Raw genomic sequence first — 25,266 nt, forward strand, 5'->3', positions numbered from 1 at the left:
TTCATGACTAAATCCTTCTTGCAAGTTTCCTACTAACTGATCTTTTAGCCTGTTTTTGACCATCCCCAGTAAACAATGACTCAGTTTTTATTGTATTGACTGAAACTGTTTCTTCCTTCATGTAAGGAAAATTTTTCTAAGGGTCAATGAGATTTCTGGATGTATTTCATTTCATAAAGATTAGGATGGAAGGGGGGCCAATACTACCTAGTCATTTACAGATGACTTGTATCCTTTTTATATAAAACTCTTTTTTTTTTTTTTTTTTAATTTTATTTATTTAATTTTGGCTGTGTTGGGTCTTCGTTTCTGTGCGAGGGCTTTCTCTAGCTGTGGCGAGCGGGGGCCACTCTTCATCGCGGTGCGCGGGCCTCTCACTATCGTGGCCTCTCTTGTTGCGGAGCACAGGCTCCAGACGCACAGGCTCAGTAGGTGTGGCTCACGGGTCCAGTTGCTCCGCGGCATGTGGGATCTTCCCGGTCCAGGGCTCGAACCCGTGTCCCCTGCATTGGCAGGCAGATTCTCAACCACTGCGCCACCAGGGAAGCCCCCTAAAACTCTTATTTTTAATAACAAAATAAAAAATGACTTTTATTTTTAACAACCCTCCATTTTCCCCTCCCCCAGCAGACCCTGGCAACTTCCATTCTACTTTCTGTTTTTATGAGTTTAATTGCTTCAGATACCTCATATAAATGGAATCAGTGTCTTTTTGTACCTGCCTTATTTCACTTAGCATCGTATCCTCAAAGTTTATCCAATATGTAGCACATGATGGGATTTTCTTCCATTTTAAAGGCTGAATAGTATTCCGTAGTATTTATACACCACATTTTGTTTATTCATTTATCTGTCAATAGACATTTAAGTTGTTTCCACCTCTGGGCTGTTGTGAATAATGCTGCAATGAAAATGGGTATGGAAATATCTCTTCAAGATCCTGCTTTCAGTTCTTTTAAGTGTATACCCAGAAGTGGGATTTTGGGTCATATGGTAATTCTATGTTTAATTTTTTGAGGAACTAACACACTGTTTTCCATAGCGGCTGCACCATTTTGCTTTCCCACCAACAGTGCACGAGCATTCTAATGTCTCCACATCCTCACCAACACTTGTTATTTTCTTTTTTATATATATACAATCTTCCTGATGATTGTGAGGTGATATCAATGTGGTTTTGATTTGCATTTCTCTAATGGTTGGTGATGCTGAACATCTTTTTATATGGTGTTGGCCACTTGAGTATCTTCTTTGGAGAAATATCTATTCAAGTCCTTTGCCAATTTGTTAATCAGGTTGATTTGTTGTTGTTTTTTGAGCAGTGAGAGTTCTTTATATATTCTGGGTATTAACTCCTTATCAGGTATTTGAAGATTTGCAAATATTTTCTCCTGTTTTGTAGATAGACTTTTCACTCTGTTGATTATTCCCTTTGATGTACAGAAGATTTCGTGAATATGACACCAAAAGCACAGACACCAAAAGCAAAAAAAGGTCTATAGATGACTTTACTCTCCATCTTCTCCCTCTCTCTCTGTCTGTCTCTGTCTCCCTCTCTCTCTCACACACACATACACACACACACACACACACACACACACACACTCATCCATGGTTATCATGGTTATGACATCCTCTAGCATCTAAACAGCTAGCTGATTTGCAACTCTCTTTCTTCACTGCTATCAACTGAGAAATTGGGGTTCTGTGGGGTCAGATTTGGAGACCGTTCCTAGAGAGTTGTCTGGTTCTAGTTATTTTTGCCTAATCTCTTGAGTCCATTCCATGCATCCAGAATCATCTTCTCTCAGCCCGGGGCATAAAACTGCTTCTAATTATCTGAAATGCAGTAACAAATATATGTCTCCCTGTTTTAAGTACAAAACACCTTATTTTACTGGTGTCAAGAGACATATTCATTAATATTGAAATTTATGATGCAGTTGAAAAAAACAACAAAGTGAATTTTTGGTTCTTTTAAAACTCTTTCTGTTAGAGCATTGGCCGCAGCAGATTTTTGTTAGCATTTAAAGTAATCTCTTTTTAAAAACTCTATGCTAAAATGAATTATCTCTCTACGATATTCATCTAAATTTATCAAACATACCAAAATATGTAACTTCAGCAACAAATGCTGTGTTCCAGTTGCTGAATCCTGATATTTAGTCGTTTGTTATCATATAGTAGTAATACATAAAGGGGTTTACCAGGATCTTCTCAGGACGTGCCCCCCACTTACCCACACACTGAACCCTTTCTTCCCCCACCCCCTCTCTTGTTTTATAACTCCCTATCTAGGAACTTTCTGTTAATTCAGTCCCATTCCTCACTTTTATGGGCCCAAAGAGTACAAACAGAAATTTATATACACATTGACTAAACACAAAATTTTAAATCAAGCTAGCACAAAAACTATTACATAAAATTATATGTCCAATCCTCATTATTTACAAAGTCTGTACTTGCTAATTTGCCTACTGTTTAAAATTTATTTGTAACCCCAAATCAGTGCTCAAAATGCTTTCACAGTCATTTATGGACACACACAGAGAGGCAAAAAATTTGAGTTGCCTGACATGTGCGTTCCCAGCTGAGCTTGAACAAGGTGACACTTTGCCATCTTGTTTCAGCTCTCATACTGTAAACAAGTGTTCTTTTCATGGTCGATTTAATGCCATGTTTTTCACATTTTTATGCTTTCTGTTGATAATTTCTCTATTTAAAATGGCTTTCAAGCACAGTGCTAAAGTGCTATCTGTTGTTCTAGGTGCAAGAAGGCTGCGATGGGCCTCAACTACGTGTGTTTGATGAACTTCTTTCAGGCATGAGTTGTAAGGGTGTCGATGGTAAGTTCAATGCTAATGAATCAATAATATATAGTAAATAAAGTGTCTTTAAACAGAAACACACATAAAGCCAGGTTATGTATTAATTGGTTGATGAAAATGTTTTGACCAGAGGCTCACAGAAACCTAACCATCTCTTTCCCCTAGAGCAATAGTTTGGTATTCACTAAGTCAGTGTCCTAGGGGACTTCATAGAATAAAAAAACTACCACGAATAATGAGAATTGACCGTACTAGCCTTCTACCTTAACAAATATACATTCAAAATGACAAAATAAAAGAAGATGTGCAAAGTGATGGTTTTTAGATGGCTAAACATTATCATCTAAAATATCAAAAGAAATATGAAAGAAAATGAAATTCATATTATTGTGGATGTCTTGCTGTCGTACAGTTAGGTTGGTAATGTTTGGATGAGCAATAAAGACATATATAATTCATGCATTATTATATATGTATTCTATATTTTTTTTGGCTTCATTTCAGCAAAGACACTAATAATATTGTTACAGTAACAACTTTTATATAATTTGTTCTATGGTCAGGAATAAACCGAAAGATTAAAAATTGATTAAAATATACTAAAAATGAAATATGTGCAATGTATGCAAAATAGCAATATATTTTTATCTAAAAGCAAATGGAAATAAATGTTTAAGTTGAAAAATTAAAATTATTTTCATATATTTTATTTTTCTTCTAAAATAGTTAAAATTATCTGTCAAAATTAAAAGAAGGGAAGTTATGATTTATAAAACCAAAATGTAAAATAAAAATTATTTAAATAGAAATTATGATTAATCAATATCCCATTTTAATAAAAAGTATTTAAATAAAATTGACCTTTTAAATGTAGTAGGTACTTTTATAAAAACTACTTATAATTAATTCTAGCTTTCAGTATCCATCTAAGTTGCTGAAACTAACACAACATTGTAAATTGACTATACTTCACAAAAAATGGTTAAAAAAATGTCCATCTAAGTTGCCAACAGAGCACCCCGCACCCAGATTGCCCGGGTTGATGGTGCCCAGGTTACATCTAGACCTATATATAAATTTATACCTATTTACATATAAACAAATATGAATTGTTTAACATAGAAGAGTGTCTCATAGCCTCTGTATGCAACTGTTGAAAAGGCTTTGCTGATTCCTGAGTACCTCCAGAACCACAAATTGGAGCAGGAGAAGTAAGAAAATGGATACTGGGCAACCCTGGGAAACAGTGTTTTGTTGTGCAAGAGTAGAAGAACTTGACAGGTTCATTAATTTGTCTTTTCTCTCCTCCAAATGATTCCAGCACTTCAGCTCTCCCTACAGAGAAAAGCAGTATTTGTCGATAGCAGGGATGGAACCCCCAAATCTCCACAGCATTCAGATACACACACCTACTGTTTCAAGGACATGGGACAGAGCTGTTGAGAAGCGTTTGCCTGAGGCATGGGCAGTGTCAGTCATGAAAAGGGATATTTAGGGTTATGAGTCGAGCTGTGGGGAGAGCAGCTATACTGCGGAGCAAAGTCCCCACAACCGGTCCTGATCTAACTGGAGCAGGGCACACATTCAGCCATTGCCTGGACACAGCTGCACAGACATCTGATGGCAGTGGGCCTGGCTCACTACGTCTATGGCACCCGCCTGATTAGGCTACAACCCTGGTCTGGATTAAACCTTTTCTCCTGCTTGAAGCTGAGTTTCCTGCTTTCAGCAATGCAGAAGACACTTGCTGCCTTGAACGCAGAGTTAGGTGACACATATCATGAAATGCTTCACATTGCCCATATGATTCTTGGAGGGCATCTAACCGTGGATTGGTTCCTGCTCCACTGACCAAGATCCATTGCCTCTTCCAACCTTCTTCTGACTTAAAGCAACACTTTTCTTTTTTGTAACTGACTTTCTTATTCCACCTTGGACAACCAATTCTTTGTTTTCCAAAATTTAGCAGCGTGTGCTCCCTCCTAGGACTAATCATATTAATGACAACAAGAATGGCAACAATGAGGGCTAGCATTTATCAAATTCTTACTAAGTGTCAGGCATGGTTCCAAGCACTTTAAATGTGTGAACTAATCTGTCCTCATAGCAAGCCTAGGAGGTGGATACAGTTTTCCTGGACAGTTTTACTGAAGAAGAAGAAACTGAGGCACAAGATGTTGAGTAACCTGCCAAAGTAAGGTCACGCAAGCAGTCTGACTCTAGTTCAAGTTATTATCCAGTTCACTATGTGATACTACAGGAGATGGAGAAATGGTGCTTTTTACATGCCTTGGGCATGCTTGGCTTATTTCACAGGAAAAAATAGATATTTTTGCAAATGGGTTGAAAATGATATGTACAAGAAAAAGCATTGTTTATGTTCACTCGTTGCTTTTTTTTCTGGAAGATGGTGCTGTTACTGATGCCATTAATAGCAGAACAACCTACTATCTAGCACCCATTTTCCCAGGGGACTTCATGTGCTCATAGAGACAACTGGACAGAGGAAAGAGAGAAGAACCCCAGGCAGCTCCAAGCAATCATCGGCCAAAAATCTGCAAAGAACCCACAAACTTCAGGGATATGTTTGCAGTGCCCCCAAGTTTCACAGCCCACGGGGCAGGAAACAGTTAAATCATTTCCCCCCAAGGTCACCTTGAATGTCACTGGAGAAGTTGGGCATAGAGCCCAGGCCTCTGGATCCTCTCGCTGAGTTTCAGGAAGCAAACCACACTCTGACATTTAATTGGTGAGACAGTTTGTTTGTGTTTAGCCTTCCGTTACAATATTTGCAACCCAAACACTATAGCAAGAGTCAGTGCTTGAAAAAACTGCAAAGAAAATCTGATCTGAAGTCAATGTGCCAGCCCTGAATGCAGGAAGAATAAAGTTAAATCTAGCCAGGTTCAATAAATGATGCCATAAAATATCATCTTTAAGGTTTTCTTTGCCTAATCACAAACTTAACACAGGTCAAATGACGTTAAGATAGATGCCTTCATCATAAGAAGATTCTTGATCTTCAGCTTTCTTGTTTCAAGGAATATTTGATGCAACCAAATTTTTGGACATCTCTGAGAATTTGCTGCAGTGGGATTTGGCCTGTACTCTAATGGGATACCACCATACATCTTAAAGGGTTGAAGGTGTACCGTAGAAAGAAGACCTGCTATTAATAGGAGGGAGAACTACATGGCCTACTTTCCACAAGTCTGATTGCTGGACCAAGTATAAAGCAAGAGAACTGTCATGAAGAATTGCTGTTATAGGGCTGCATCTGGTTCAGCTTCTCTATGACTGTGGAAGGGTCTACATCTTACTAGTTCTGGGTTGAAAACAGACTGAAAAAAGTTTACAAATTTAGAAGTAGCTTAATTTCCCCTTCTTCCTATAGCTCCCCCCATCTTTACCTTGAGAGATGATCCCATCAATACGGTTTTCAGAAGGGCTTCATTTTGGTGGTCTCACTCTTCACTGGCCATGTAGGCCTCTTTGCCTTCATAGCAGGGGTCCGTCTTATGCACCATCAAGACCACAGGAAGATTCCTGGAGGTACCAGGAGGCTTTGCTTCTGACTCACAGTGGAGTCTGGCCTTGCTTCCCTTTGCTGTCACACAGAACATCTGCCGGGTTCCTGACTCCTTATATCCCAGGGACTTTGCCTGGGTCCTTCATCACTGACATACTGGCCTTTGCAACCCAGGATATGCCTCCCTTGGTCTGTGAAAACTGCCTTTATCAACCCAATTCCTGAAAGGCTCCGGCAGACTTATCAAATTCAGAGTGAATGCATCTTGTATACATGAAGTGCCAGACTGGGTCACTCCTGCTTTATCCTGTCCAATCACTTGACACAGTATAGTAATGTTAAGTAGGAACCACCCCCATACAAGGATGTAACTGAAAACTCTGCAGTGGGCTCAGCAATCCCTTTTCAACATGGGATGCCCATCCTATACCAGATTTGCTTGCCTGATGCCACAGTGCTCACCAATTAGTTGTCCCATTAAATTGAAGTCATGCTTTAGACTGTCCTTCCAGAATTCTTTTAGAGTCCTCATAGAGATTGTTTCAGTGGCCTTCTTTGGTTCATTCTAATTTGATTCTCTGTGTACTCTCAGTTTAATGCAGAGGTCAGTCTGTAAGTCTCGGTGAAGAAGAACACGGTGTGTTTCTCACTTGGGTTTTCTACTAACAACACAGCCTGGAAAATTTGCTGCTCAAAAGTAACAGAATAAGATAATAGCTTTATGTTTTGTATTAGCCATGGGACTCTCACCTTTTATTAAGACACCCAAATTGTTCACTCTGGGAATCTCTCCCTCGTTTCTTTCTTTCTTTTCTTTTTTTCTGTCTTCTCTCTCTCTTCTTCACTCCCTTCCTTTCTTCCTTCTCTCCTTTCTTTGCACAAATTGAATGACAGCTATGAGTCAGGCACTGAGAAAGCTGTCAATCATATTAGGCAATGACTGCCATGCTAGAAGTAAGCACATGGCTATATTTTGAAAGACCTCATCATACCTTTTAAGGTAAAAAATAAAAATGTTAATTTTATAACACAATAAAGTGTAACTACCTATTGAAATCATCATAAATAATTTATTATCCTAAATAATTTGCATTCTCTTTATGTACATCTGTGTATTATGTTCACAGGCTGCTTGAATTAAAAGCTGTTATATCATATGCCAAGCTGTTGCTAGGTAACAACTAAAAGTAATACACTCATGTACACATATCTCTATATGTGTGTGTGTGTGTCCTAATATTTATATAATCATGTCCACATATCTCTATCTGTATATCTACAGATGCGTGTGTGTTTACTCTAATACTCAGAAAGGGGTCAAGCTATCTCATACATATATAGAGAGATTAATACAAATAAGTAAATATATAATATGTTCCTTTGAAGGTCACTACCATGGCCTCAGAAATCATTTAAACGATTCAGTTGATGGTAATATGCTATTTGTTAGATGGCTCACGATTCTAAGAGCACATCCAAGGTGCACCTGCAGGTAATCAGACGTTCTGGATGACTCTCTCAAGGTCTTTTCGTGGTATATGGAGACATTTTCTGGATGATGAAATATGGGACTTAAGTCTACTGTGTTTGTAATCAATATACCCAGAAAAAGAATTTTTATATACATATATAGTTTATTTGTATTTATACTTATACATATGTGTGTGTTTAGTGGCTTTTATTTTATTGTTACTATTTTTTGTCTATTTTAAGTAATGTTCACACATGAATTTTAGAGGTATATCCATAACAAGTCATTGACTGGCCTAAATAACATTGTAACTTCCAGCGGAAAGACAATCCTTTCATTTTCTGAACTCATTTATTTGTTTTTTTTTCAATGTACTTTCCCCTTTTTTGGATGTTAAGCTGCATCTCTGCTAATAATAGCAAACTGAAATACATTACTTTAAAAATCTTAACATCTAGCCAACATTGAAAATATTTAGCCATTCTATCTGAAATGTACTTAAAACAATTTAAGCAAATTTTTAATAATCTAGTAATTTTAGTACTTCGTGATATCTAATTTTATATTTCATACAATAAATAGAAATAATTATCTGAGAGTATTCTTAAAGAGAAAAGTTAAAAAGAATCTGGTTGCCAGGACAAGGTGAGCAAGGAAGGGTGTGATGGGAGCTGTCACCTGGGCTAGATTACATGCCGTTTTGTAGGCCTTTATAAGGACTTTGGTTTTTATGCTGAGAGAGCTGAATGGTTTTGTCTGAGCTTCAAACAAAAGTTGTTTCATCTGAAGGCAATGGTTAATTTACCTTTTGTCCAGGTTACTTTAGATTGGTCTAAGTATTCAGTGGATCCAAAGGATAGATAATAATCAGTCTATGTTACAAGTGGCCAAAGATCCAAAAGTTGTAGTTCATGTCACAAATGAGGCAGTTAGCTCAGGTAGGTGGGAATAGCTGATTCATTCAGCCAGGCATGGCTTTTGGCCCTTAAGTAGGCAGCCATCTTCCTTAGGCGTACAGTCTTCAATCACAGTATCACACACTTCATTTCTCTCCTCTTTCTAGGCTAGGCAGCCCCAGGTATACACAGTTATTTTCCCCTCCGCATGGACCCTGAACTTTACTCTTCTTAATGGAAGCTACATCTGAACCATCAAAGTCAAATTATACTCCTTCAGATGCAAAACTGATGCAGTCTATTTCAGACCGTCCTCTAGAACAAAGCAAAAGCTATCTCTTTTGGTGAGGTAAACATTTCTCCATCTACATTAACTTTACTCATTACTACTAAATAAATTAAAAGCTGTTTGAACAGGATGTAGGGTCAGTGTTAGATTAATAAAATAGCACTAAGAGACCAATATGAAGGCATAGCAGCAAAGAATAGCCTCCTAGCTTTCCAGTGTTTCTTTTAATCCAACAAGGAATCTTTGCAGGGTATTAGCAGAAAAATGCCAAGCCTCCATACAATGCTACCTTTATACCTGTCACTACATTTAACCCCTGTAATCCTGTGACTGGTCAGGATTTGTAGATCATTTATTCCAGCTTTCGGAAGATCAATATAGGTTGGTTCTGCAACAATAAATATATATGACAAGATGGGGTCTGATCTGGTGGCAACATCTCTGGAGTAAGAATCAGCAGACCTGTGCCCCAGCCCCTGCTCTGCTAAGAAATAGAATCCATCTTTCCTCCAAGAAAAGAGAGCATGATTGACCACCCTCCCTCCAAGTCCACAAAAATATGGTCCAGTCATTTGCCCTGGACAGTCTAAGCTTCTACCCATACACCTTCAGGGAAAGCTTTGTACTTTGAGATACCAAAAGGGTTAGCGCCTAAATATTCCTGAGAGAGAGGTTATTTGTAAGGTGATTCTTAGTAAGGACGTATTTGGACACTAGAGCAGAATGGTGATTAATAGCCAAGAGACTCTCCAACTCCTGTCTGGGCAGCACAGAAGTTAGCGTAAGGCAGGCTGGTCTTGGCCTGTGTCCAAGAAGCTCATTCCTGCGAATCCTGAGAAAGACCTTGTTATAACAAAGTTATGGTATAGCAGAGACCCCACTATGAACGGTGAATTCACGGCTTCTTTTACAAGGAAAAGAGTTTAGGGAAATTCGCAAATCCTAAAATGTCTCCAAAAGGAGTGTACCCAGCAAAATATTTTGCAGTTGTTGCATTTTAGAAATACTGTGATTCTCTAAGGCAACCCGTAATAGAATTCACTGAACAAGAGTTGCCCTGCTCCCTAGGGCTTAGCCTGATTGGACAGAACCATTTAACTCAGGAATCCCACTTTGCAATTCAGCAGAAAAATACAGACATATGTCCTAAGAAATAAAGGAAGGACATGAGGAAATGCTCTGGTTCTCTCTTGTCTATCCTCAATGGTTTAGATATTTGGGGTTTTTAACACAGCTTAATTTCATAAATAGCAGCCTCAGCAGGTTTGCCCAGTCATTCAAGAAGACTATTTACCTACTATGTCTCTCTCCAATTACAATGCATTTCACATTAAATGTTTGATTGGATTACTAATTTTAAAACTCGCCACTTTAGAATCACCCAAAGCTTTCATTTCCTATCTAAAAGCCCTGAAAAACATCATAATTGCCTCTGAACTGAGGGGGCAGGCTGCATCAGAGAATTTTGAAAATGTTTTTTCTCTGAACACAGGCAGCTCAGAAAGCAGAGCACCTGCAAATAGGTTAATGAAGCTCAGAATTGCTAGAGTTGTCAAGACCAACTGTTGAGAATTCCTGTGGAGTTAAGTAGGATGTGAATCCGGCTCTGAGTAAATATCATTACCCATGCTTTCTGACTTCCTGCTCTCGGGTTTTGGAGTGCGCGTGGGTTTTTCCCCTTTAGCTCAACCTTTTTGGTAGCAGTTGGGTTGGGGGTGGCTGGGAGTACTCTAAAATGGCTCTCTGGGTGGGCAGAGGCCCTGGTGTTTATTCCTGGAGCTCCCTGAACCATGGAGTACTTTTTAGAAAATTCATCGCATTTTATTCATGTTTATGTACCAAGAAAGTAAGCAGTCGGCTTATGTTCTCAGAAAAAGAACTGTCACTGGTCACTTAGAGTGTCTTGTTTTGGTGTTTAACGGTCATGAGACATGGTAAAGAGGAAAACAGCAAGAACATCCTGTGCTGTAAAGGCAGGTCCTCTTAGATCCAAACCTTCAAATACTTACTATTCTGAAGCTCTGTGTGAAGAACATTTTTAGCGTATTTTTAGTGTGGTTTAGTGTAAATGTCAACCTCTGGTTGAAGTGTATCCTACAAACAGAAAGCGCACATATTGTAAGTGTACAGTTCAGTACATCTTCACAGAGTGACCACACCTGTGTAACCATAATTCAGATCAAGAAACAGAACACACTCAGCACCCAGAAGTCCCTCTCATGCCCTCTCCCAGTCTAGACCCCAGGAGTAACCACTACCCTGACTTCTAACACCTGGTTTGTTTGTTTTCTTCTTGTTTTGAACTCTGTGCAAAAGCAATCAGACAGTATGTACTCTTTTATATCTGGCTTTTTTTAGTATGCTGAGATTTTGCAAATATGTACTTATTACAGCCTTTTACATCATTATCTCGTTGACAAGGAAATCATTAATCTGCCCCAGTTTGCTCTCCTCAAAACGTGTCAAGTAAAAATACTCACATTGGAAATAAATGTATACATGGCTGCATTATATGCTTCAGCCTGCCAATGAGCACATCCGGTTTCTAACAGATGGGGAAAGGAACTTCCACGGGGCATTTTTAAAGGAGGAAGATAATACAAGCTTTGCTATGCAGCTACAACAAAAAGTTGATGGTGGGAGGCCAAGTTGGAGAATTCTGCTCTCTGAACTGAAGCATAAAGCTGGTGAAATGCACAAGAAAGTGAGATTTATTGGTTGACTGTTGATGTACCAGAATGGAAAATGAGAGCTTGATGTATAATTGCAGATAGTACTGTTTCCTCCCGCTTTACATTGGTGTGTTCCCAGTAAACAGGCCCCTGCAGGTAATATCTTGCTTCCTGCCATTTGTAGTTGGCTTTATTAGACAAGTGACTTCCTTAGCCTCTGGTCAAGGAAAGGATAATAATAGTAATAGCAATAATAATAATAATAATAAATCATCGTTCATGCCTGAGCTGAATTAAAACAGTACAACTTTGTCACTAATGATAAAGCAAGGCAAAGGATTTAGAACAGTCAGAGTCATAATTGCAAGTTACAAAATAATTAAATGTTATGGCTGTGTGCAAAAATACTTAGGAGCTGACTTTACAGCCAGTAAGTTATGGGATTATCCCATCACATGCACATGAACCATGTATGCAATTGCAGACTTATTTGACCATACATCAAGCCTAACAACTGAATTCCAAGAAAATCAAGCACTTGTTTGAAAAAAAAAGTAATCAAATACGGATTATTTCAATAACAGCCAAAGATTCTTCCTGAGATCCCTGCCAGTGAAAGGCAGGGGATTTATGCCACTCATTTTTGAGCAAGCCACATTTCTCTAATATGGCTGATCCCTCCCAGTCTAAACATTTTCTTTGAAAACGTGAAACCCTGCAATTAAATATTCCTCCCTGAAACGGGAGAGTTCACTGAACTGAGAACCAAGTACATCCCCCATAGAGAAAACTGTGATTGGAGGGAGGGGGTGTTGTCTGGTGGGAACACCCACTGATGGAATGAAAACAGGAAGATGTTGGAGGGGAGGGGAGGAGGAGAGAAAAATGCATGTGCCAATCTGAGGAACTTCTGTGTTCAAACATACATTCAAGGCTGGTGGTATGTGTGATTGTCCCTGAGGCATGGAAATACTGCTAACGCTCAAAATATTTTTTTTGGCAAAGATCACATTTAAATTAAATAAGCTTTGCTATTGACAGTATTCCTTTCAGTCATGTTTTGCCTTGTGAAGAAAGGAAAAAGCTTTACTAAGGAAAACAATAGGTTTATTAGGGAAATGATTTGCTGGGTTGAAAAATGGCATCTAATATTTAGCAAATGTGATTTTCCCCTTCTTGAGAATCTTATTTCCATAGCATTTATCCATGGTAGTGTTTCACAGAGGGTCATCTTTGGGGGAGGTGCAGAAATGTGTTTCTTCCCCTGACCACTGCGTTGGTAATTCACTGGGATGAATGCTTGGAAAGAGGGTCTGCTCACCAACATGTAATAAGTCTCACAAAGATTATGTATTTGGGAGTGGAGGTGAGGGCATGGGGTAGGCACCTGTTTAGGTCACCTTCCCAAAATACTCTTTCATTACCTTGCCACATGGGCCTAAATTCCCCAAAATAGGGTAATTTAAGGCAAGCTATCTCCAGAATGACCCACTGTCAAAATATGTTCTTTTTTTCTCCCAATAGACATTTATCAGGCCTAAAAGCTGCCAGGTATCTGTAGTGCTAGGTGTAGGGGGAAGGGAGAGAATGCAACAATCGAGTAAGTCACAGTCCCAAGCCTCTGGGATACCTTTTTTTCAGGGAATTGACATGATTTTGTGTTTTAGAGCAAACACCCTGTTGGCAACTTAAAGGCCAGATGGTAAACATGGAAAAGATTTAGAAAGCTATTGTGTATAATAGTCCAGACATGTGAACATGAAGGCCTGACTTTGGTCAGTAATTATTGGGATGGAGGTAGGGTAAGGATTTGGGAACTACAGCCCACACTCTTCAGTATGGTAGCCACTAGCCGCATGTGGCTGCTTAAATTTAAATAAAATTAAGTGACATTAAAATTTTAAGTAACACTAAAAATTCCATAGTCACACTGACCATATTTCAGGTGTTCAGTAGTCACACTTAGCCAGTGGCCACCTTATTGGACAGCGAAGATATAGGACATATCTACCTTTGTGGAAAGTTCTACTGGGCAATACTGTGTAGGCCTTTGCTCTTTCAAAAATCCATGATTAACTGTGACGTTTGATGACACGAGAATTTGTACTGTTGCAGGGTCATGAATTTGAGCCATACTGTGGTTTGATATATGAGAGATAGTTACTTGGCTGTTGGTAAGCTACATAACCCCACCCCCTCCTCCAGAACTGCCATATCAGTGATATTGGTAGTTATCAAATTGTCCTGCATAACACATGTATTTATATACAAAGTTTTATCTGTCATATAGTATTATATATCTATAGATCATCTATATCTATATGTAGATCTAGATCTAGATTATAGATTTAGATTTAGATATATAAAACACCTGATGATTGTATTAGCTTGGGTCCTCCAAAACGTATATGTTTAGGTGAGATTAGCTGTTCATGAGGAGAATGCCTGTGAGGAAGAAAGGAGGAGAGAATCAGAATAGGCAGACAAAGCCTTCAGACCACAATGCAGGTATGATACTTGTGGAGGAGGAAGGAAGGAAGGCAGACTGAGTAGGAAGAGTCTTGGAATGCAGCAAAGTTCCAAGAAGGATTCAGTCAGACTGTTGAAGAGTCTTTGAATCAATGTCACCAATCAGAGAACTCCCAAGGATCTCAGGAATGAGCCTGCATTAGTATCCCCATTATGCTCAGTCACTGGCTGGGAGTGGCCCACAGGAAGCATGAACTTGGGTTGCATGTGGTGGTGGATCCAGAGGGTGGCAGCTGGAGCCATCACACATTATGCTCCCCATGGCAGGAGACCTCAGCAGCACCTCATGGCTTCCACAATAGTATATTTTGTATTATTTTGTGTGTGTGTGTGTGTGTGTGTGTGTGTGTGTGTGTGTGTGTGAGATAAAATATATTCTATAGTATATTCTATTGTATTTTGTATATATAATATATAGTACTATAAAATATGTTGAAAATAGTAGATATATTTTTTAGCATACATATTTATAATTATTATGTGTTCAAGAATTAGGGACTTCTTACATGGGAGCCCAATGCTCATGAAAATCAAGGATTTCTTCTAATTAGGTGGTAGAATCAAAAGGACTTGACGGGGGCACTTCCACTCACAGAAAGATGGAGTAGACATACTTTTCCCTATTCCTCCCACTAAGTAACTAAAAACCCTGGACATTATATGTGAAACAAACATAAGAAGACTCTAAAATGTAGGGAGAAAAAGGCAGACAAGCTAGGAACCTCAGCACCCAAGGATTGATGTTGTGTTACGTTCCCTACATTGCCCCATATATCCGAAACTGGGCGCTATAGAAGTCAACAACCCAGAGATGTCAACAAACACAGATTTCAAAAAGCCCCTACAAAAGTGTAATCTCTTGAGCCAAAGGACCAGAAAAGGGACAGTCTAGCAAGATAGAAAACTTTTAGGAAAAAAACACTGCTAGAGTCAAACATCACAAGGTGGAAAAAAAAATCTGTGGCCACATCCCACCCACACCAGCAAGGCCTAAGTTGAAAACCTAGACTTCCGTCTTTGTCAAGTTGTAATGAGATGCCCCAACCTCCCTGCAAGGGTGGTGGCAGAGAAAGTTGAATAGGGAGCCAGGACTTTCATCTCCAGTGGGCAGTAATGAGTGCCTTTCTTGGGGTATCAGTGTAGACCATGTGGAGATCCTGGACTTTCATCCCCATCCTGTATAACAAGGCACTCCTCCTCCTTCCTGATGGGGTGGTGTCTGAGGAGGCCTAGTGGAGAATCAGGACTTTCACCACCACTTAGTGGTAATGAGGCTATTCTCCACCATGCTGTCGGTGGAGGTCACATGGGGAGCAGTAATGCAATCCTCTCCTTCCCAGAAGTACCCCAAAATGTATAAATTCTCTAAATCATGTTTGGGAACTGAAACAAAACATTGTTTTGTTTATGACACTGTTTCATATGGTTCTAAATGCATGTACAGGAAATATTTAAGACAATTATAAATGGGGTAGGGTAAGGGGATGTAAAGGAAGGCAAGGTTTCTACACTTCACTCAAACTGGTAAAATGGTGATGCCAGTAGATTGTGAAATAGGTTATGTGTATATAACTTTATACTTTTTTTTTGGACATACCTCGTGGCTTGTGGGATCTTAGTTCCCTGACCAGGGATCAAACCCCCACCCTCAGCAGTGAAAGCACTGAGTCCTAACCACTGGACCACCAGGGAATTCCCCTGTAACTTTATACCTTGAGTAACCACTTAAACATCTTTGCAAAGAGATACACTCATAAACACTATAAATAAATAAAAATGAATTCTAAAAATGTTCAGGTAACACACAGGGAGCCAGAAAAAAAAAATAATGAAAACAAAGAGAACAAACAGAAAGCAAAATTAAAAATGGAAGACTGAAACCTAACAAATCAATAATCACATTAAATGTAAATGGTCTAACTACACCAATTAAAAGACAAAGATTGGCAGAATGGATTAAAAAAAGAAAAAAAAACTTGACCCTACTACATACTGTCTACAAGAAAGTCATTTCATATGTAATGATATAAGTCATGTTAAAAGTAAAAAGAATGTAAAAAATACATATCATGCAAAAGTTAACCAAAAAAAAGCAGGAGTGGTTATATTAATGTCAGATAAAATAGACTGCAGAACAAAGAAAAGTACCAGACAGGAAGGGATATTTATAATAATAAAAGTTTCGCCCCACCAAGAAGACATAATAATCCTAAATGTGTACATACCAAACAACAAAGTTGTAAAATGTGTAAAGCAAAAATGGATAGAATTGAAAGGAGAAAGAGACAAATCCACAATTATTGGTGGAGGTTCCAGCACTTCTGTCTCAACAATTAATAGTACAAATAGATAGAAAAATCAACATGGATTGAAAAACTTGACAATATTATCAACTAACAAAATCGAATTGACCTGTATAGAACATTTCACCTAACAACAGCAGAATACACTTTCCAAGTGTCCATGGAACACAGACCAAGATAGACTGCATCCTGAGCCATAAAACAAACCTCAATAAATTTAAAATAATCAAACTGTGGTGTGGGACCTAGATTAAGGCCCAATATTATGTGCTGCCTTGACATCTGGTGAAACTTGAGAACGCCTCATCTGGTCTAACCACAAGTTCCCCTCCCCACTCTGCTATTGTTCAATAAGTCCCCTAGCCAAGCAACCCTCCTTATCTAGGGGAACAGCTGCAGTTCCTGCATATCCCTGAGTAGCAGGTTTCAGTTCCCTGCCAGCTGTGGAATTATTCAAATTAACCACATAGTCCTGTGGGAACCAGGGGGCACCTCATCCTCTTGATACTACAAAGACTGCCTCCAGCCCTTAGTTTTCACTCTGTTCCCAAGTGCAACCCACCCCCCATGGCCCTGTATGGTGTACAGTGTTCTCCTCCCTCAGTCTGTGAGTATATGGGACTAACAACCTGCTGTCGATCTCATCTGTCCAGTGTCGGTTGTTGGGACAATTGAAATACATGTACTTTAAGACAAAATTAAACACATCAAATTTATAAATGTAATTTAAAATGTTTGAAGGTTTGAAAATTTTAGCTAAGTCTTTAAACACAACCAAACTGAATTCGAAAATCCCTTCCAAGTAACTGATAAAATATGCTAGACTTACAAAGTAGAATAATATTTGTAAACTGAATTTAAAGTCCATGAATTGCATAAAAATTTTCTTTTAAGTTTGTCAAAAAGTTCGTATCAATAGAAAGAAACTTGGCACCCAAAATATTTTTCAGGGAGTATTCTGGCTCACAAAGGTAGACTGGAGGTAGCTAGCTTTCCAATAGACTTTTGAAAGTTCATAGAAGATAGCAACCCACCCCTCAACTAGGCTGTCTTTTAAAGTACATAGGTTTATATTTAATAATTAAGACATTCCAGGACTTTTATGAGGAGATTAATAATATAGCTAACCTCAAAATTACTGCTACTCAACGTAGTCAAAAGTTCCAGAAGAGAAATAATATTTACTGAGGGTTGCCTGCAGTTTATTCTGTCCTATAAGTAACTTAAACTTTCTCCAGGATTAAGCCAGACCATCAGAAGGTTGAACTCTACTCTTCTTGCCTTTCCCATAGCATCATAGGACTTCTTTGAATAGACCGTTTTTTGAGATTATGGCATTAACCTGCTTGTATGTGCATTGTGAGAAACAAACCTGTGAAATTTGGTGTTGGATGTGCTTTCTTGGTCTAACCGAGGACTCCATCCACTGAATCATCACACAAGTTCTCAGCAAGGACCCTTGGGAGGAAATTCTTTCAGGACATAGTAGCAGGAAAAGTTGTGTCTTGAGCTTTTAAGCATTTTATGAATCAGGTACATAATCACATTTCCTCTCTTTCTGATGGCTGCTAGAAAGTTCACAGTCATATCCCTGGTCTTCTGAAAACTGTGCCAATCTTAGTGGCCCACCTACTGTAGACCGACCTCTCCTTTGATTTTGTTTTACTTTCCTGATGCTTATTCCTATTTTACTAGATCACTCTCATTTATTTTGATCTTGTTGTGTCTTAATGTATTAATAAGTATAAATAAATACATATTCTGTAAGTCTCTATAAATCATTTTTAGAACAAATAATAATAGAATTCAACAAATAACTCCTAACTATAGAGGTTGTCAGCAAAAGGAAAATTTTAAAACCAACGAGAAGTAACTCAGACAAGAGGAAAATAAAGGGCCTGAAATGACAGCCAAAGTGCATGAAGAAACCCATAAAAATGTGATTTGTACTGTAGCCACTATTTAAAGTGATTCATTGAAAATACATTAGGAAGATGCATTGTTTTGAATTGTCTTCTGGAAACACTTTGGAAGTTGGGAGGTTGAGGGAGCAGGAAATGTGTGGGAATTCTGTAAACTTCTCTGACACAATAATCACTTCTCACTCTTCTGTGCACACATTATGCTTGAAAATGTCAATGGAAATGCCAGTTTATATTTTCTGGGGTTTGAGGAACAGGAAACCTTTAGTTATTGTAAGTTCTATCTTTTGTTAAATTTTAATTAACCCCACATTCGCTCTGGGAGGTCAAAACCAAGTTATAGTGATGAGTTGTCAGCCCATAATCCTTTACTTCAGTCCTCACCCTTTATTGTGCAGGAAAAGTCTCGCGGTAGTTCCTGTTCCTTAAATTCTCAGAGATGGTTCCATGTGTAAGGTATACCGACCGCCATGGGGAAAACGATTTGCAGTGAACATTATGTCCAATGGACAGTCAAGGTTTTTGGTCACTGAGTAGACCACATACATTGCCTGCTCTTTGCTTAACAGGTTTTCCTCTGGAAAAATCACTCCCCTCCCGCATAAGTTGGTTTGCTTCCAAATGGAGTTGAGTCCTGTGCCAGCTCCAGTGATGGGATCTCATTGGCCTTTAGGCCAATAAGTAAATTCCATGCCCTGGCCATAGTGATTGGTTCATATTCACAGCCAATAATACGTTTTGGTGAGTCTACTGGGAAAGATAGAAAACCAAGCTCTCTTTTCCACTAGGTTTAATGGCATGAGGATTTAGCACTTGTAGCTGCTTCAGCCATCTGGAGAAAGCCTGGATCTACTGAGAGCAGCACACACTGCCTGGATTAGGACTAATTCAAAGGTGAGAACGCCACTGGAGGAAGCAAAGTAACATTCTTAAAGCCTGAAGCAGGTAATGCCTGAAGCTACCTTTGCCTGTCAGCCTTCCTGGTCATTGAGTCAATACATTTAGTTTTGCTTAAGCCAGTTTTGAATGGGTGTTTCATCAGTTGTGTGCCCCCTGAAACATCTGAGTTATATTTAACTTTACCTTCCTGCCTGCCATTGGCAAATAAAACAAAGAAGTTTGTTTTCCCTTTCTCTGTATCTCTTCTAATCCATTTACATGTCCCATATTTGTTTGCATTATTTCCTTCATTCTCGTATTCTCTACCCTTTTAAACTTTGAGCTGTGTATGATTCTTTTTCCTCTCTCTATGTAATTCTTCCTTGACAGTGAACTTGAGGCAGCTATCTGAAGGCTACTAAAAATAGGTGAGAAGTTATGTATGAGCCTGTTTGCTGAAAACAAAAGAAAGCATACTGAAGTCCTTTTCACATTTCTTAAATTGCTCTTCCAAGTCTTCAGGAAGTCTGCCAAATGGGGAACCACGATCCAGTTTGCAGGAGGTGTAGACCCTACAATTCAGTGTTTGCAAAGTGTGGTTCAGGATCCCTGGAATTCAGAATCACTGGGGTACATACTACAAAAGCAGATTACCGGGCTCCCTCACAGCCTCGAAATCCTAATCTCTAGGAGTTTGATTTGGTAATCTCAGTTTCAATAAACTCCCTAGGTGATTCATATGCAGAGTGAAGTATGAGAACTCATACCCTAGATTTATGCTGTCAGCAGTAGCAACAGGAAAATTACCTATGTAATAGTTTCCTATCACTGTAAAAATTCTGTTCTCTTAATTTATGGGTAATGTAGCTGCTTTTAAATGTAAAAGGTATGTATTTTGAGTAATGGGAGGATTTTTAACTGGTTGAATTGAATAAGATACAGAAAAAACTGAAAGAATTTCAAAAATACTTTTCATCTAATCATTTATGTTGAGTATCTTTCTTCATCTAAATCAGTTTTTCTTAATTTTGACGTCATGTCACCTTTTAAAAATGCGGCTCCCTAGGCCACACTCCAGAACAGTGAATTCAGAGTCTCTGAGGGGGCTACCCAGACATTAGTACTGGGACTATGGCTGCTCCGTAGAGATGAGTTGGCTGGACTAATAACATAAAGATTAGTTTCAAGGCTGTATAGGCAAAGCCAGTGATTAAGAAGACACTGGATCTGACATAAGAGGGGAGAAAAACCCACTGAACTGTGAGACCCTGGTCTATGTCCTTACTGTAATCCCCACCATCATTTCTAAAAATATATCTCTTTACTCCTGTATATTTTTTCAAATCCCATTTTTCTGAGACCCTAATGGCAGATTTCATAGCTAATTAACATATCCTAATTTCCCAAGGTCATAATTACACCAGAAGTAGATTTTTTATTTTTCATGAATTACTATACACTCATCCAATTATATTCTTATCGCAGAAAAAAAAAATATATATATATATATATTTAAATTCACTACACCCACTCTAGCAGATAAAAATCAAAGGAAAAGTTTCCCAAATCCACTGTGGCAGGCTGAGGGTGTTAGATGGATAAGATTCCTGTCAAGGACCTAATGGCCTAAACGAGCTCAGCAATGTAAAACTACATGGGCAAAGGTATGGCAAAGAATGCACAAGTAGTTCCTTTTTCCTGGTGTCAGAATGTCACAGCATTACAGCTGAGCTGTGGCTCGATTAATTGATTCAGAATGATTTCTGTTGAGCAATTGTCTTCTCTAAAGAAATGCCAGTGCAATCTGCTAGCAACTGCCACTTTGTATCAAGTATGAATTATGCTGTATAATGGGTTCAGGTGCTCACATAAATTGACTGTCATAAAATACTTCTGTGTGCTAATTCAGTGAAATCATCTCATTCACATGATGAAAACAAAGGAGCAGAATAGTGACAAGGGAAGTGAAGGTGATAACCTCCACACTGCTGACAAGAAAAGCAATGTCTAAAAACTGCTGCTAATTTATTGTTCGCTCAGCTCGGAAATCAGCAGCTCCCCCAAAATATTCTTAGGCGCGGTGACGATACTATGAGAAAGGACGAGGTAGAAAACTGTCACATGCTGTTGGTGTGAATTGATCAGAACTAGTTGTCAATGAGTATCAAAATATGTATCAAGATGTATTATTGTGTATACTCTTTGACCCCAGATATTTTCACTTCTAGGAATTTACCCCAAGGAGATATACCACAAGTGCAAAAAATTATATGCACAAGAGTCTTCCCTATAGCATTGTTTAGATTAGAAAAAATTGCAAAACAACATAAATATTTACAACAAAGGGTTATATATAGGACATATGTGTAAGGATTTATGAAAACATTAAAAATGATGACTATTTATAAATGTATTAACATGGAAAGATATCCAATACTGACTACAAGTAAAATTTATAAGAGTATGAATAGTTATGCTCTGTTGATATAAAACAATATGCATATATCAACATGTGTATATAAAATAGAGAAATGTCTAGAAGAATGTTCATTGAAATTTTAATAATAGTTTCCTCTGAATGGCAGAATCTAGAGTAATTTTTACTTTCTTTATGTATTTCCATGTTGCTTGAATTTTAACAACGAACATTCAGCAATTTTACAAAAACAATAAAGCTTTTAAAAAGAAAAGAATATGATAAGAAACTGTATGTGAGCACAAATGAGGCTGAGGAGTTTGAAAGGGTTCCTATGATTACACCTCCATTCAGAGATGATAATGATGATGATGGGTGAATTGCATAATAATCATTTATGATAGCAAAAACATTAATTTACAATTTATTGAGAGTAGCAATATGTGTTCAGCACCATAAGAAACAGCAGTAGTAAGTGAACTTTAAACTGAAATTAAATATACAAGCACAAAAACACCTGCAAGCAGATCACATTGGGGAGATTAAGGCCATTTTTGTGGGGAAAATAACACATGACATCTGAGAACTGCAATGTTGGAGTAATGAGCACAGTTTAACACAATTCAGGAGAGTTTATCTTGGCCCAGGAAAAGCTTTCTGGAGGAAATGGATGTGAGAGGTGAATTTAAAAGTGTGAATTAGACAGCTTGCTGGAGAGGAAGTCAAATAGGATATTTCATAGAGCCCAAAGGAAGGAAGAAGAATATTTTTGCCTCGGGATTTCCAAAGAATAAATGTGAAATGTCTCTCTATTCCGTGGATGCTGCCAAAGTCTGCAGCCGAGCTCTGTCAGGCAGTGATACTTCCCTTAAGATGCCTTGGCAGATTCATAGTACAGAAACTACTGTGGAGAGAGATCACACTCAGAAAAATCACATAAGCAAATCCTTTGGGAAGCCCGTGTTGTCTCTTTTCAGACCACAAAGATATTACTTAATGTACAGCGGGAGCACTAAAGGAATGTTTTGCATTATGGTGTAAGTCTTGCAGGTAGGCTTGAGTCCATATCGACTTGAATGATGTTATTTCAAGGGTGTCAGACAGTTCTTCCCCTCCCAAAATAACCTTTGGCTGGTTCTCAGCTAAAACCTGCAAGTCCTTTAAATATTCATTTCTTTTTGTTGATGTTGTTGCTTCTCTGGATAAGGGTCAACAAAATAGCTCTTTATCGGCCAGTAATGACTTATCATAGTTTCCATTATCACAGTATAGAAGACTCAGGGACTGGGATACAGTAAAGATATTTTGATGGAGTTGGATGATAATGGCCAGTCCTTTGGATGCTACCTGGCTAGACCTGTCCGGGAACTATAATGGCAGGTAGGTAGGTATAGCCAAGACTGTTTTCTAAAATATTTAATGTTTTAATACATAAAACGTAATGTTTAATTTAGTATGTATATAATACAAGTTTGTTTAAATGTTGAAAGGAGACAAATGACTTTTGCAACTCCTAACCGGGCACAATATTTATCGCAGTTTGTAGGTATCTATTTTGTGTAATATCATAGTTGTGATTATTCTCTACCTTCTCTTCCAGGTCGTAAGTTCCATGAGAGTTAGATCACTTCTGTTTGACTCACCTCTGTACTCCCAGCAGCTCCCGCCCGGCCCACTGACTGGCACATAGTAAGTATTCGATAATATTCAATGAATTATAATAGAATGAATGGCACCCTAGACAAAGGCCAAATACTCAAGGAGTAAGAAGAGTCAAGAGAAAGAATTTGGTGGAAAGAGGGGCCCCAAAGTAGAATAACCTACTTTGTGATTTATATTGGGTTTGAACTACTTGAGAGAAATATATATCATCCTTATCTTTTAAAGATCACTGTCACTTTTTCTTCCTATATTACTTCTAGTTTTTCCTGCTATGCAATTTCAGGATGACAATTACCCTTCTCCTATGAAAAGTGAATTAAACTTAACAGAGTAGAATCCTAATGATCAAAGTCAAAGAAAATATGAATCTATTCAACAGTGGTGGTTCTTAACTTTCCTTTTAGATTTGTATTAGCTATGTATAGTTTTTGAAAATATTCTCTTCCTTTCTTTTCTAATTTTTTACTTTCAAATTTTTTACATTAAATATTTAATAGTTTATTTCCTGTATCTCAATAATGTAGATGTCCATTTTTTCTATACTTTGTCATCCATCAGTGCCAGAAAATGATTATTCCTATTTAGCATACCTTTATTCCCTACTATATTATCTGGAAAATGATGAGGGGAGTGATAAGGAACTACAGAAGTGTTATCTGTGTCATTAGTCACCCCTCCCCAAAATACAGGGGTTCATTTACCTGGCAAGTATTTATTGAGTGCCTACTCTGTACTAGCACCTGGCTCTAGCACTGAAAACACAGCTGGGGACTGAACAAAGTCCCCGAGAGCTAACGTCCGAATCTACTCACAGCTAGTTTACTTAAGATTGAGGTTCATTTCTTATATAAAACTTTGTTCAAATATGAAAAATACAACAATTTCTTAAGCATAGTACAATTGGGTTTTATTTAAATTTCCCAATTCAGAGATTAAAACAATAAAACAAGTCCCTGTCATAAGGATCACACATCTAAGTTATTAGTCACCGTGCTCTGGATAGGAGACACGTTTTTGTTTTGTTTTGTTTTTTTAATTAATTTATTTATTTTTTGGCTGCGTTGGGTCTTCGTTGCTGTGCGAGGGCTTTCTCTAGTTGCGGCGAGCAGGGTCTACTCTTATTAGCGGTGTGTGGGCTTCTCATTGCGGTGGCGTCACTTGTTGCGGAGCACGGGCTGTAGGCACGCAGGCTTCAGTAGTTGTGGCATGCGGGCTCAGTAGTTGTGGCTCGTGGGCTCTAGAGCACAGGCTCAGTAGTTGTGGCGCACGGGCTTAGTTGCTTCACGGCGTGTGAGATCTTCCCAGACCAGGGATCGAACCCGTGTCCCCTGCATTGGCAGGCGGATTCTTAACCAACTGTGCCACCAGGGAAGTCCCAGGAGACACGTTTTTTAACCCAAAGATACATAAGAGCAGGGCTTGTAGTGAATCTGCACGGCTTCTTAGAGTGACTCACGGTGCCGTTTCCAAAGCTGGTTGTGGAGAGGATGCTGCCAGCGTTCCGGTGCCCAGGATGCTGTCACAGGGAGACAAGGAGACACAGGTAATGTTTCTTCTTTTAAGTTCCTCACCCTTACCTGCTGGGTTTATCCTAAGGCTGTAAAATAGGGGAAAAGAGAAAATTGTTCTAAGATTCTCTTATCTGCCCCCTATTCCCACTCAGCTTCCAACTGGAAATACGAGCACTTGGTATTTATGCCTTCAGTATCCTCCATCCCCAGTGTCTAGGTTCGAGTTCCCCCAGAAGCAGACCCTGAGAAAAGGCATTGAGTTCAAGGGGTTTACTTGGGAGGTGATCCCAGGAAATGCAGTCAAGGGAGGCCGTGTGAGTTCCCACACTCTTACTCAAGCTGCGGAGTCACCTGCCCAT

The 25,266-nt window shown here is 38.6% G+C and overlaps 1 long non-coding RNA gene across 1 annotated transcript in view; it reads right to left on the reverse strand.

Annotated features, from left to right (window-relative positions):
* Positions 1-256: 256 nt before the first annotated feature.
* LOC309637989 overlaps positions 257-25,266 on the reverse strand; it is a 34,767-nt gene continuing 9,757 nt past the window's right edge. The window contains exon 3 of the long non-coding RNA XR_014250924.1: positions 257-24,912. This is a non-coding gene — a long non-coding RNA (uncharacterized lncRNA). The remainder of the gene's footprint in view (positions 24,913-25,266) is intronic.

This window comes from Balaenoptera physalus (assembly GCF_965194825.1).
Source record: "Balaenoptera physalus genome assembly, chromosome: 11".
Taxonomy (NCBI): domain Eukaryota; kingdom Metazoa; phylum Chordata; class Mammalia; order Artiodactyla; family Balaenopteridae; genus Balaenoptera; species Balaenoptera physalus.